We start from the raw sequence: 13,187 nt of genomic DNA on the forward strand, positions 1-13,187 counted from the left end.
CACAACCCAATGGTCCCACGGCCATATGATGTTCCCACATTTCTAAGATTTTTTTTTCCCACCTAAAATTAGGCCCTATGTTCCCACAGCCCTATGTTCCCACATTTCTAAGATTTTTCTTAAAATCAGGCCCTATGTTAGGGTTAGGGTTAGGGTTACATTCCATCTGTAGTCCATTGCTACTGGATAAATTGGGTGTAATTGGCTACCAAATTGGGAGAAAGGGGGATAAAATCTGATACAAATTTATGAAAAAGGAAATCTGGGAACATTCAAAAAAAGATTCAAAAAAAATCTTACAAATGTGGGAACATTCATCATCATTTTCATCAAACTTTAGTATATGTGTAAGACCTGCCCCCAGAGACGGGTAAACCAATCAGGCGTATCTTTCCACGCATTGATAGCTTATGGGACTTTTACTGTGCTTACTGCATCAAGAGTCCAGAATCCAGTGAGTCTACGTTAATGCCTTACAACTCATTTTAGGTCACGAGTAGTCTAGATCAACAGAGGTACATTTTCAGGATAAAGCCCCAGGCTTTTCACATCTCTTTCCGCTGTCTCTGTGTTGTAGCCTACTTTTTTTTTAAAATCCCTTTGTTACGGGAAACAAAAACAACAAACTAAGAGCTAACGAGCTAAACGCCGAAAACGGCAAATTTTGAAGAACATTTGGATCGTGCAACAAGGCACTGCTTGGTTCTTTCAGGGAATGATTGTAAAGATTTATGAAGGAAAATGATTGCGGCATTTATGCTATCCAACTGGAACATTTTGGGAGCGATTGGCAAGGGATTTCTGCGGGGGAAGTACACACGGCGACACACTGGTAAGAGCAAATTACGTTGCGGGGTGCAAATGTTCCACCAAAACAAATTCCTTCCCGAGACCATTTTTGCAGAGCCGGCCCGCGCTGCGTCCAGGGCTTAGCGCTGCGTCCAGAGCTTAGCGCTGCCCAATCGATTGTGATTGGTTTATAGAAATGCAAACAACCCCAGAGCGTTTTTTTTACTCTCCTTTCCTGGAATGTACGTGTGGTAGAGTCAGATCGTACTCCACGGCGCTGTGGTGATAGGCCTGGCAATTAGAGACTAGGTCAGGAATAAAACTGCCCACTGGATTTACTGCAACAAACGCTTGCTGATCTGATGGACTGTAATGCATTACTTCATTCTGTTCTCATTTACAGTATATCAGGTTAAAGGGTTACTAACACAACAGGTTGTATATGTGCAGTGTACACAAAAACACATGCAATATATATATATATATATATAAGTTTTTATGTTGACTGTTATGTAATGATTTCTATTTTACTTGTGTGATGAAAAATTGAGGCAGAAAGGGAGTCCCTGGTTTTCTTAAACTTTTTTTTGCAGTTTATTCTCCTATGCAGACACAGACAGGATATAGAGTTTACATATTAAAGGAAAGGTCTGGACCATGCCACATGGTTCCATATTAATATTGTATATTGTGAGGAATAGTCTAATAGTGTGGATCTTTTTTTGTTTAATTCCTGCCTTCTGTTGGAGCAGTGCAGCTTAAAAATGCAGAAATCAAGTGGCAGAGTTTTTGGCATGTGTGTATCGGCGACTACTGAGCGTGTGCGAGTGTCGGGGCATCTGTCGGACTTCTTCTCTTGATGTCCAGCTGAGATGTCAGGGTCAGAGAGAGATGAAGGCACACTTTAATCAGCACATCACTGCAGGAGTGCTCCCCTTTGACCTGTGGCCCTAACCCCGGCCTGCAGCAGTTGCACTGCTCGTAGCAGATTCAAAAGGGGCCCCGTGAAGACCTCAGGGGAACACCGGGACACATCAGGGGCGTGACGGCTCCCTGCCGGGCCGGGCTCATCCCCTCAGGTGCATCGCTGACAGCCCACACCACCATCTACCAGTGGTGGAAGAAGTATTCACATCCTTTATGGAAGTAAAAGTACTAATACTACACTAAATGACTCTGTTACAAGTAGAAAGGTCCTGCATTGAAAATGTTACTTAACCCTTGTGTTGTCTTCCTGTCGACCATGCACCTTTTTGTTTTTCTCGGTCAAAATTCAAAATTCAAATGGCTGTTTTTCAACGTTTTGGTCTTTTTCGACACTTTCGGCACTTTTATCCAAGTGTATTTGTCACTACTTCCGATGCTTTTTTGTCACTTGTTTGGATGTTTTTTTCCCCCCACGTTGAAGAAGCTTTTTCCGACATTTTTGTCACTTTTTTCAAATGCTATAAAATTTAATAAAAACACCCAAATTCAATAAAAGTATTGAACTGATCATTTATTTTACTTGTGAAGAGTGTTGTAGGGAACCATCCACGTTACTTATTTTTTTAAATTTGGTTGAAAGAAACCCACATTTCTGATATAGAAACCTTTTGAAAATGGGTCAAATTTGAGGAGAATGCACTTAAAGTATTATGTGTAAAAGGACTTAATGCAGAAAAATCCTCACATTTTAGAAACTGGAACGGATCAAAACAGTTATGTCGATCAACTAAGTGTTTAATCATCTAATAATTTCAGCTGGACATGTAGGCCTTTATATTGTCGGCAGTTTAATTTAAAATAATAAACCTAGTATTTTATAAACTGCATGCATTTTGTGCTTTTCAGGTAATGGGAAAAAAAGCTAATTTGAAACATTTTTATTGAGCTACGTACTTGAATTCAACAAAGTCAGATGAAATGGCTTTGTCACTGCTCACTTTCTGAATATTACCAGACCGAATGGATCAAATTCCCATTGTGAAACGAGTCATTTTGCAGTTACAGACGTCTCTTTCGCCATGTAAGTCAATGGGAAAAAGTCGTTTTTGGCCAGAGTGCATCAAGTTAAGGGCCAGGAGTTGCAATTCCACTGTTTGGCTACAATGTTCAATTTGTTGGCACACTTCCAGGGGACCTGCAAAAAAAAACACACACACACACACACACACACACACACACACACACACACACACACACACACACACACACACACACACACACACACACACACACACACACACACACACACAGGGAGTGTGACTACATTCTCTACTCAGAACACCATCACTACACTATATCTTCACATGGCAAATATTTGTTTGCTGCTATATTAATGATCTGAATGTCGAGTACAGCACCTTAAAATATCTCTAATGCAACAAATATTCAATCTTGATATTTAAATATGATTTGTTTGAAATGGGTAGGCATTATAAGCATGATCTTTAGCCTACACCTGAGTGCTGATATAATATGTTAATATGTCAGTCTGAAATTAACCTTGGAATTTCAAACTTTATGTGAAAATGTGATTGCCACTAATGGTTGCCAAATCCTCAAAATGGTCACAGACACATGGGTTCTGCAGCAACTGGTAGAAGCACATGGCCCAACCCAAATAACAGTTAAAATATGTGCGCGCGCGCACGCACACGCGCACGCGCACACACACACACACACACACACACACACACACACACACACACACACACACACACACACACACACACACACACACACACACACACATATAGACATAAGCCCACACACACAAATGTGCTCTCGCATGTACTCAATCACAGCTTCCTGTTTTGCATCTAAGCTGAAGCGGAGCCCCATCGGCCGTGATGTCACTGATGAGGTCACTGCTTAGGTCACCAGCAGCACTCTGATGTTCCCCCGAGAGCGGCTGGTAATTATGAAGTCATGGATCAAAACACACACACACACACACACACACACACACACACACACACACACACACACACACACACACACACACACACACACACACACACACACACACACACACACACCCATCTATTTGCAGCTCCAGCTGGTTCCTGGCTCATCTTACACAGCTCTCCATCAGCAGGAGCAGCGGCAGCCTGAGAAAACTTCACACCGTGTTCCTGCAGATGAACCTGGGGGGGCTCCTGTGCGCCTCATCATAACTGAAGACAATGGTCTTTAAATACAGGGAGGTGTCCACGTATTAAAGAGGAAACAGAAGCTTACGTGGTTCGCCAACTTATCTAAATGAACAGCAGAACAGCTACTGGGGGTTGAAAACAATGATGCAAACTGCAGGCATCTGTAAGCATTGGGGTCCTTTTTAACAGCCCTTAAATTGCATCTGAATAAAATTGTATTGAATCACAAAGACAAAAAAAAAGAAGACAATAATTGCATTCAAGCAGCTCGTTAGATTCCTCTGAACATCTGCCTTCATGTGGAGCAGAGCGAGCTCTGGACACAGCCCTGTAACAGTTGTTGTTAAGAGGGCCGAGCGTCACGGGACCACCTGTGTGCTCGTGGCTGGCCTGCACGCCGGCTCGTCGCCCTCGGCAACAGCTCCTCTGTGCGACCGGATGACGGTGACCACTCCATGTAATCAGGCTCCGAACTCCAGCGACGGACTTTACATTAAGCTACCACACACTGCCTCCTAATTGCACACAGGAGGCTACGGATTGTTAGAGTGTGTGCACTCTATACGCTCAGAGTGAGTGTGTGTGTGTGTGTGTGTGTGTGTGTGTGACATCATGGTTAATCACAGATTAGACTTCTCAATGAGCGTAAAGCACTGTGGAAGCAGAACATGCACACAAAGACAGGATTGTGATGCGGAAACTCCCATTTGTTTGCCCTCTCACACACACACACACACACACACACACACACACACACACACACACACACACACACACACACACACACTCTTTCCACAATCTTCCTAGTTATCTGATAATCTTTATGCACTCAAAATACGGTACCTTGGAGAATTGTTAAGCTTTGTCTGCACACATGTCAGACATGTGTATATGTGTATTTTTCTATGTATATATACACGTGTATATGTGTATGCATTTGCCTGCGTATATATAGTGTATATAATTAAATGGGGTTTTTTGTATTTTACCAAAGTACAAAGTATATTAAAGGGGTTAAGACCAGAAAAGTTTATTTCTTTAAACTTCTGCCTATTGCTTTTGGAAAAAAAATCAGTTACTGTCGTTTTGAAAGATATGATTGCTAAGGATTTTGTTTGTGGTTTTCTTGCCTGTAGTGAAATGTACATGTTCTTATTAATCTTTTTTGTTAACGTGTTCAAACTAAACAAATTTTTATTTGAAAACATTGTCTTGAGCTATTTTTCGCACGCAGCCTTTTTTTTCTTTTCTTTTAGATAATTTTTTGGGCTTTTCCGCCTTTATTTTGATAGGACAGCTAGGTGAGAGAAAGGGGGGAGAGAGAGAGAGAGAGAGAGAGAGAGAGAGAGAGGGAAAACATGCAGGAAAGCATCACAGATCACAGGTCGGATTCAAACCCTGGACCTCTGCGTCCAGGCATAAACCCCCAAGTATATGTGCGCCTGCTCTACCCACTGAACCAACCCGGCCACCGCACACAGGCTTTTTTTTTTATATGATTTTGCTTGACTATATAGCTGGGTTTCTCTACTGTTCGGTCAGAACTGGATGAGAGACCAAATGTCTTGGAGACGCTTTAACCAAGTCCTGTTGCAGTTGATATAGATATATATTATTATTATTTTTTAGTTTTTTACTTTCCTTAGATAACTCCTGCAATTTTGTTCTTTCCAGATTACATGTAACAAGGTTATAAAGGTGCGTGTTCCTGTAGTATGTCTCATGTCCTTCCACCTGTGTGTGAGCGTGTGTGTGTGTGTGTGTGTAACTGTGTGTGTTCTGTGTAGGACTGTGTGTGAGCTGTGTGGTTATGAAGCTGATCTGGCAGCCATCCCAGTCAGGACATTTGACCTCGGAGAGACTTTTTATTTTTTTCTCTCTCTCTCTCTCTCTCTCTCTCTCTCTCTCTCTCTCTCTCTCTCTCTCTCTCTCTCTCTCTCTCTCCACAAGTTTTTTATATATTTTTTTTCTTCAGCCCCTCTCTCCTTTTCCCCTAGCAGAGGCTAAAAGGCTCAAAAGGGTGGAAAGCTAAATATTTTCTTTAGTCTCCTGGACGCCAGGTTGCATAAAAGGTTCCAAAGCCGTTTGCATCAAACCTCGACCGGCGAAACCACAAATTCTGTTTTTCTAGCCATAAAACTCCCTCCGCCAAAAAGAGGAGGGGGAGAAAAAAGATTTCCATTCAGTTGATTCTTATAAATTTAAATGAACTGAAAAAAATAAATAAAAAATGGTTTACTCCCAAAAGGAAAACATGGAGTCAAATATACGACATGTGTGTGTGTCTGTGCTTGTGAAACGGGAGCAGCAGATCGAAACCGTGTGCTTGATCAATATCACGGATTTACAGCTGAATGAAAGTTAAACTGTCAGCCATCAAAAAATGGCGATTCAATCAGCTTTCTTCCAAGTTCAAGTTCCTTTATTTGTCCCCCAGGGGGGCAATTTATTGTGCAGCAGATAGTATAGTACAAAGCACACACACTCATACACACAATACAGAGATTGCCTAACTTGCAGGCAGTTAAAAACAATAATAATAAAAAAAAAAGCATAAACAATCAATAAATTGTAAGTCAATATTAGGGTTGGGTACCGAAACCTACGCAACCGGTAGGAATCGGACCGGATCAAATTCCGGTTCCTCATTTCGGTTCCACTTAATGTGTCGACTGAAATATTTCCCCTCTGTCGCTCCGAAACGGACGTAAAAAATATCACCCTTTCTCCGTAGTCTACCGCTAGCTAGCTACCGTAAAGGTAAGCTACTTTTAAAATGCCATATATCCCCCTCTGGGCTCACCGAAACGTAAGTAAAAGCATATTACGGCTAGCCTGGTGATACCGTCCTGATCTCGCGAGCTCCAGTTTTCTACTCGCAGATCAGTCTGGCATCTTGAGATAGAGACAATTTGGAGCCGTTCGCCAAACGACCGACCAATCAGCGTTGGTTTTGAGGCGTTTTTAGGTGTGACGCAACAAGAAGCGACTGTTCAGTCTAAACAACATGGCAGCTTCCACGGATGACATGAGCGTACAGTGTTTCCTCTATGTTGATTTGACCGTGGTGGCCCACGGCAACATTTCTGCAACCCACGGTATCAGAAATAGGGCTGCATTGTTAGAGTGCATGTCGGAGAATAGCGCAGTCACTCGGCAGAAAGGGTGTTTGGACCTGCCCCCACTGCTAAAAAAAAATCCTAAAGGAAACACTGTGTAGCTATCGCGCAAGTTTCATCCAAATTAGAAAGTATTCCTTCATTGAAAGAAGAGCAAAAAACGGCACGGGAGGCTTTTCTCGGAGGAAAAGATGTTTTTGCTCTTCTCCCGACTGGTTTCGGCAAGAGTTTGATCTGATTGGTTGATTTGGCCCGTCTATCACCAACATAGGTGGTGATAGACGGATGGTTTATCCAATCAGCTAACCAGTATTTTCGCCCCCTTTCCCAAAAGTTCTCCAACGGAAAGTTCCCGGATGGACATGCCGAGCAAATGCGAAGTAATCCATCTGGCGGAGTCAGGTTATATTACGGCTACCACATCTATAAAAGAGCCTTTCTTTGATGTCATTTTTCAGCTTTTCAAGAATCGGTTTAGGAATCGGAATCGTTTTAAAAGTACCGGTTCAGCATCGGAATTGTAAAAATCCAAACGGTGCCCAACCCTAGTCAATAAGCTATCTATGGTTCTTTATAGAATTAACCCGGTATAGAAGCATCCTGATGACAATTTAACCTACTAAGCCCCCCCCCCCGACAATTTGCACTACCCTACCCCACCCATACTGTTCTATTTATTTATTTACTGGTGTACATACTGTAATTCCACCTATACATAGCCATATGCTACTGCTCTTCATACTATTCATCCTGCACATACACTTATTCTCACTACTCTTATAATGTTACCACACTGCACATGGCTGTACATGTCTGTCTATATGGTTCATTCAGTATATCCACATTTATTCTGTTTCTCTTATTATATATTATGTTAATACACTACATATATCTATATTATTCTCACTATTAGTATAATGTCGCTGCTACTACATTGCACATATCAGTACATGTTGTTCATACATTGTTCATATTACATAGCCATATTTATTCCGCTCGTATAACACTGCAATATATTTCTTGTCCTGCCTATGCACCACCTGTTTTTTTTTGCACTTCTGGTTGGACGCAAACTGCATTTCGCTGTCTTTGTACTTATACACCGCACAATGACAATAAAGTTGAATCTAGTCTAAGAAGCAGAAAGGCTGCAGCTACAAAAGAGTGTTTATATCGGTTAGTTCTGAGTTTTGGGAGTTTAAAGTGTGATGACACCAGATGACAACCTGTGACATTCAGCCTGTAAGGGATGAGAACTATCTATAGGACAGGATCGATTCAACCCTTCTTAGCATCTGCTTCTGATAAAGTTCCTCCAGGCCTTTCTCCTCACCATATGTTTTTTTTTTTGTTTTACAGTAATGGACCCATACCAGCAGATCTTATTAACCACGCTATGCAATAAACAGCTTCTTTTTTTTATAATATAAAAATGGATTCTACATCTGGTTGGCTATTAAAATAAAAATAATATGGATTTGGAAATTTGAGCAATTACTTTACTAGTTTAAAATGACTGGATTCATAACATATGCCACAGGACATACTGGACTCCCCAGAAGAGATACGTCTCTAAAGCCATTCCTACTCCCTGTTGCACGTTCTGCCAACCTGAACAAACTGGAACTTTCCTGCCCATGGTCTGGGAGTGTGAACAGGTGCATGAGTTTGGGAATAAAACAACAATAATAATCAATAATATCTGATGTGATAGGATGTCAACTTCCTACTGACACCATTGTTTTGTTACTTAATGATGACTCTAAATTACACAAGAAAATTTGGCTAGCCGGATCAACCGCAACCAAGAAAATGATAGCTCACACTGGCTGGCTGGCTGGCTGGCTGGCTGGCTGGCTGGCTCCCCCCCACCTATGGAAACACGCAGCAGCACAAGTATCAGTCCTAATGACCTCAGCATCACAAGAATTAGAGGAGAGTGACTAGGCAAGGTGTGATCTCTGTTTTTGTTTTCCTCGAGACCGCAGAGTGTGGGGGGGGGGGGAAGAGGGTTGTTGTTCTTGTTCAACTGTGTTTGTCTGTTGTGTATGTTTAAAGGTCCCATGCAATGGTGCTCTTTGGATGCTTTTATATAGACCTCAGTGCTCCCCTAATACTGTATCTGAAGTCTCTTTCAGCCTTGGTGCAGAATTACAGCCACTAGAGCCAGTCCCACAATGAGCTTTCCTTAGGATGTGCCATTTCTGTGTCTGTAGCTATTGAGGAGGAGAGAGGGGGGGCAAGGTGATGGAGGGTGGGGGTGTGGCCTTGACCAACTGCCACTTTGCTCGTTTGAAAGTCATGACGTCTCTCTCTCTCTCTCATGGGTGGGCCAAATTCTCTGGGCGGGCAAAGCAGAGAAAGGGGAGGTAACCTTTCCCCTTATGACCTCATAAGGAGAAGATTCCAGATCGGCCCATCTGAGCTTTCATTTTCTCAAAGGCAGAGCAGGATACCCAGGGCTTGGTTTACACCTATCGCCATTTCTAGCCACTGGGGGACCATAGGCAGGCTGGGGGAACGCATATTAATGTTAAAAAACTCATAAAGTGAAATTTTCACGCCATGGGACCTTTAATATATAAAACCAATACAAATATTGATCTTAAAAAAAAAAGAATTACTGGATGGACACAGCGACGCTGGCTCTGCAAAATAGTCTCGGGAAGGAACTTGTTTTGGTGGAACAATTGCATCCCGCAAAAGAAAACGTTACAATAAAATGCTAAATTGTTAAAACTTTTCACAGAATACAGTGATGTGAGCGGTTTACATTAGCTGGATACATGGTTAAATGTAATTTTCTCTTACCAGCTCAAGTTAGTTGTCGTTTGTATTTTGAGAAAGGCAACACACAGAGAGAGAGAGCGGAGGGTGAGGGGGCAAAGCGCCACACGCCCGATGTCAGGCTTTATTCTTGTAATGTACTTCCGTTGATCCAGGCTATTGTGTAACAAACATTTGTGGCTTTTTGCAATACAGTTTGTGGTATTCTACAGTATATAAAATGCTTTATGGGACCTCTTTACAACCTGTTTATTTGTGGTAGTCAGTGGTAAAGTGCTTTAGGACTAGGGGTGTCCCCGATTAAGAATTTACAGTCAAATCAGATTTGTCAAGCCTGTCGTCGAGTGATCGTCGGGGGGGGGACATGCAACTGATTAGGACACTGACGTAAAAAGAGTAGCTTCTTATTGTATAAGTGTTGCAAGGGTGTAGATAATTATAATTGTAATAATTAATTGAAAGAGGTGAGCAGTCAGCAGCTGGCCCCTGGTGAAGAGAAGCCAAGCGCACAGAGCAAAAGTCTGCTTTCCTGCAGCGCTCGCTCTATACTTTTTTTTTTTTACAATCCCCTTGTTGTAATGTTTTTCTGCCACAAATGCAAACGTCGTTGCATATTCGCAGCGGCTTGTTGGTGTGGTGTGCGGGATTCGGTGATCATTGGTGCGGACGGATCACACACACACACTTGCGTTTTACTTTGGATGATATTTTACTATTTCAAAGTGCACCCACACTCTTTTCCCAGACATTTTCACTTAAAAGGTTGAAATTTCCCTGGCGCCAAGATGCTCCTCCATCGATCACGGATCATGGAACGTGAAACTTGAAAATCTGTCATGGGGCGGTTGGATTCATTCACGCACTTGAAAAACGTTTTAAAAGCGTCTCTCTTTGCACATTTTTACTTACAGCATTAGGCTATATTTTGATATTTATATCATAATATGCTGTGTATTAACTTATTGGCAGAAAACAGGTAGTTCTATGTAAAATCCGACATTGAGCGCACCCCCATGTAGCCAAAATGGCATGATCCTCTTTTCATAACGCTGCCCAATCTCACAGTTGAATCGGGCTCCTTCGATCGAGGCATCGAATATTCAACTATTAATTGTTTTTATAAGCTTCCATTTCTCTTATTTAAAAAAAACATGTTTGTGTGTGTGTGTGTGTGTGCGTGCATGTGTGTGTGCGTGGGTATGTGTGTCTTCACTGAGTAATAGTGAGAAAGATAAGGAGAGCATATATGTGGTGTTGGTGTACAACAACAAACAACCATGTTCCCAGTTAAACCAATGAAGTGCATTCACAAGCTGAATGCACGGATGCGGTTGTATCCAGTATGTGTGTACGTTGTGTATCGTGCATGCATGTCCAGGACTTTCCAACACTGACATGTTTACAGAAGGACCACACATAAGCAAAGGACGTATGCCAAGCCTGTGAAATATCCAGCTACAAGTGTGTCAACACGCATGGACGCGCACACACACACACACACACACACTCACACACACGCACACACACACACACACACACACACACACTGCATACACAGAGTTCGGAAAGCCACAGAAATGTACCTGGCAACGTGCTATATTTTGCATTAAGTGCCTCTCCCACCCATATGTTTGTCAATCTAAACTATTTCGGCAAATATTCCCTGACGTTGGTGTTACTGTGATGTGCTCAGATTATGGTGTGTTCCTTACTGGTGCTGCTGGAAAGCTTTAACCGTCTTCAAATGAAAGAAATCAAACAATATAAATACTTTAAACAGGGAGCTGGTTTTTTTCTTTAGCAGGGTTAGATCACTGATTATCAAAACATGGGCTGCACCCATGCCCACTTTTGTACACGGCTTTAGAAATGTCGTAACTTTTTGGCATGGTGGTACAGTATGGGTCTGGTAAACAAGTCATGGAAACTGTGCTTTGTGAGGTGACCTGGGCAGGCAAGAGAACACAATCTGGTGACAACACATTGTGCCAGAAGCCATAGTATTTTATTTATTTATTACTTTTTATTTCTAAGTTTATTACATTGAATTTTATTTTATTTTTTGCGCCGGTTTGCCATGTCCATGTTCTATTCAATTTGTGTTTATAGCAACCCGTTCTCATTCCCAACTCATCAAATGCTGGTGCTTGGTCAGTGGCTCTCGGCGTCAGATAATTGCAAAAAAATCACCCTTGAGCGTCCGTATGGGACGCAGCGGGCAGAGCAGTAGGTTGACCGCAGCGCTGTAAGATGACGTAGTATGAAGAGCGAGTGGTAGCAAGTAAGGTGTGAAAAGACAGACAAACCGTGTAAGGAGGTAGGTCGGGGTGGTGGATGGGTCAAACAACACAGGACTTTCACCCAGGAGGCCGGGAGTTCGTGTCCCTTTCTCGTCCCGCGTGTCAATCAAATGGGGGGAATTTCATAGAAATGAGTGCACATAGGGCTGACCCCCAAGGATACTTCATACATTAGCATCCATCCGGTCGCATTCCCTGAGTGGGAGCAATGAAGGCAGGTTTACATCACCGAACACCTCAGGTTCTTGCCTACACTCTGACCTCTGACAGTTTAATGGCGGTCAGGCTCTGACCTCTCGCCGTCGTCACCCAGCGTCTCCCCGCCCGCTGAAATAAAAAGGACATGATGAAAGATGAAGGGGGGGGTGGTGGAAGGTGCTGCTGTTGTAGTACACCCACTACTGTGTGATATCCAGCGGTGAGGAGCAACTACTGATTTAACATTGCTGATATCACACAGCCAGTGGTGGAATGTAACTAAGTACATTTACTCAAGTGCTGTACTTAAGTACAAATGTTGAAGTACCTGAACTTTACTTGTCTTTTCATGTCACTTTCTACTTCTACTCCGCTACATGGAAACGGAAATATTATACTTTTTACTCCACTACATTCATCTGACAGCTTTAGTTACTAGTTACTTTACAAGTTAAGATGTTTGCACACAAAACACATGTAATTTATACAATACGATACGTTTGAATATAAATTAAACTGCCGACAATATATAGGCCTACAGGTCCAGCTGAAATGATTCGCCGATTAAACACTTAGTTGATTGACAGAACAGTTTGGATCGTTTTCAGTTTCTAAAATGTGAGGATTTTTCTGCATTTAGTACTTTTAATACTTTAAAGGTGCAGTAGTTAAGCCTTATAAAACTAACTTTCTGTCATATTTTCTGAAACTGACCCTATGTTCGAGAAGAACTACATGAAGCTGGTCATTTAAAAAAGATCTGTCTACTCTGGCACCACCTAGAGCCTGTAGTGCGATTTGCAAAAATCCACAGCTCCCTGTTCAGATGCACCAATCAGGGCCGGAGGAAGGGG

The sequence above is a fragment of the Perca fluviatilis genome, chromosome 21, assembly GCF_010015445.1.
Source record: "Perca fluviatilis chromosome 21, GENO_Pfluv_1.0, whole genome shotgun sequence".
Classification (NCBI taxonomy): domain Eukaryota; kingdom Metazoa; phylum Chordata; class Actinopteri; order Perciformes; family Percidae; genus Perca; species Perca fluviatilis.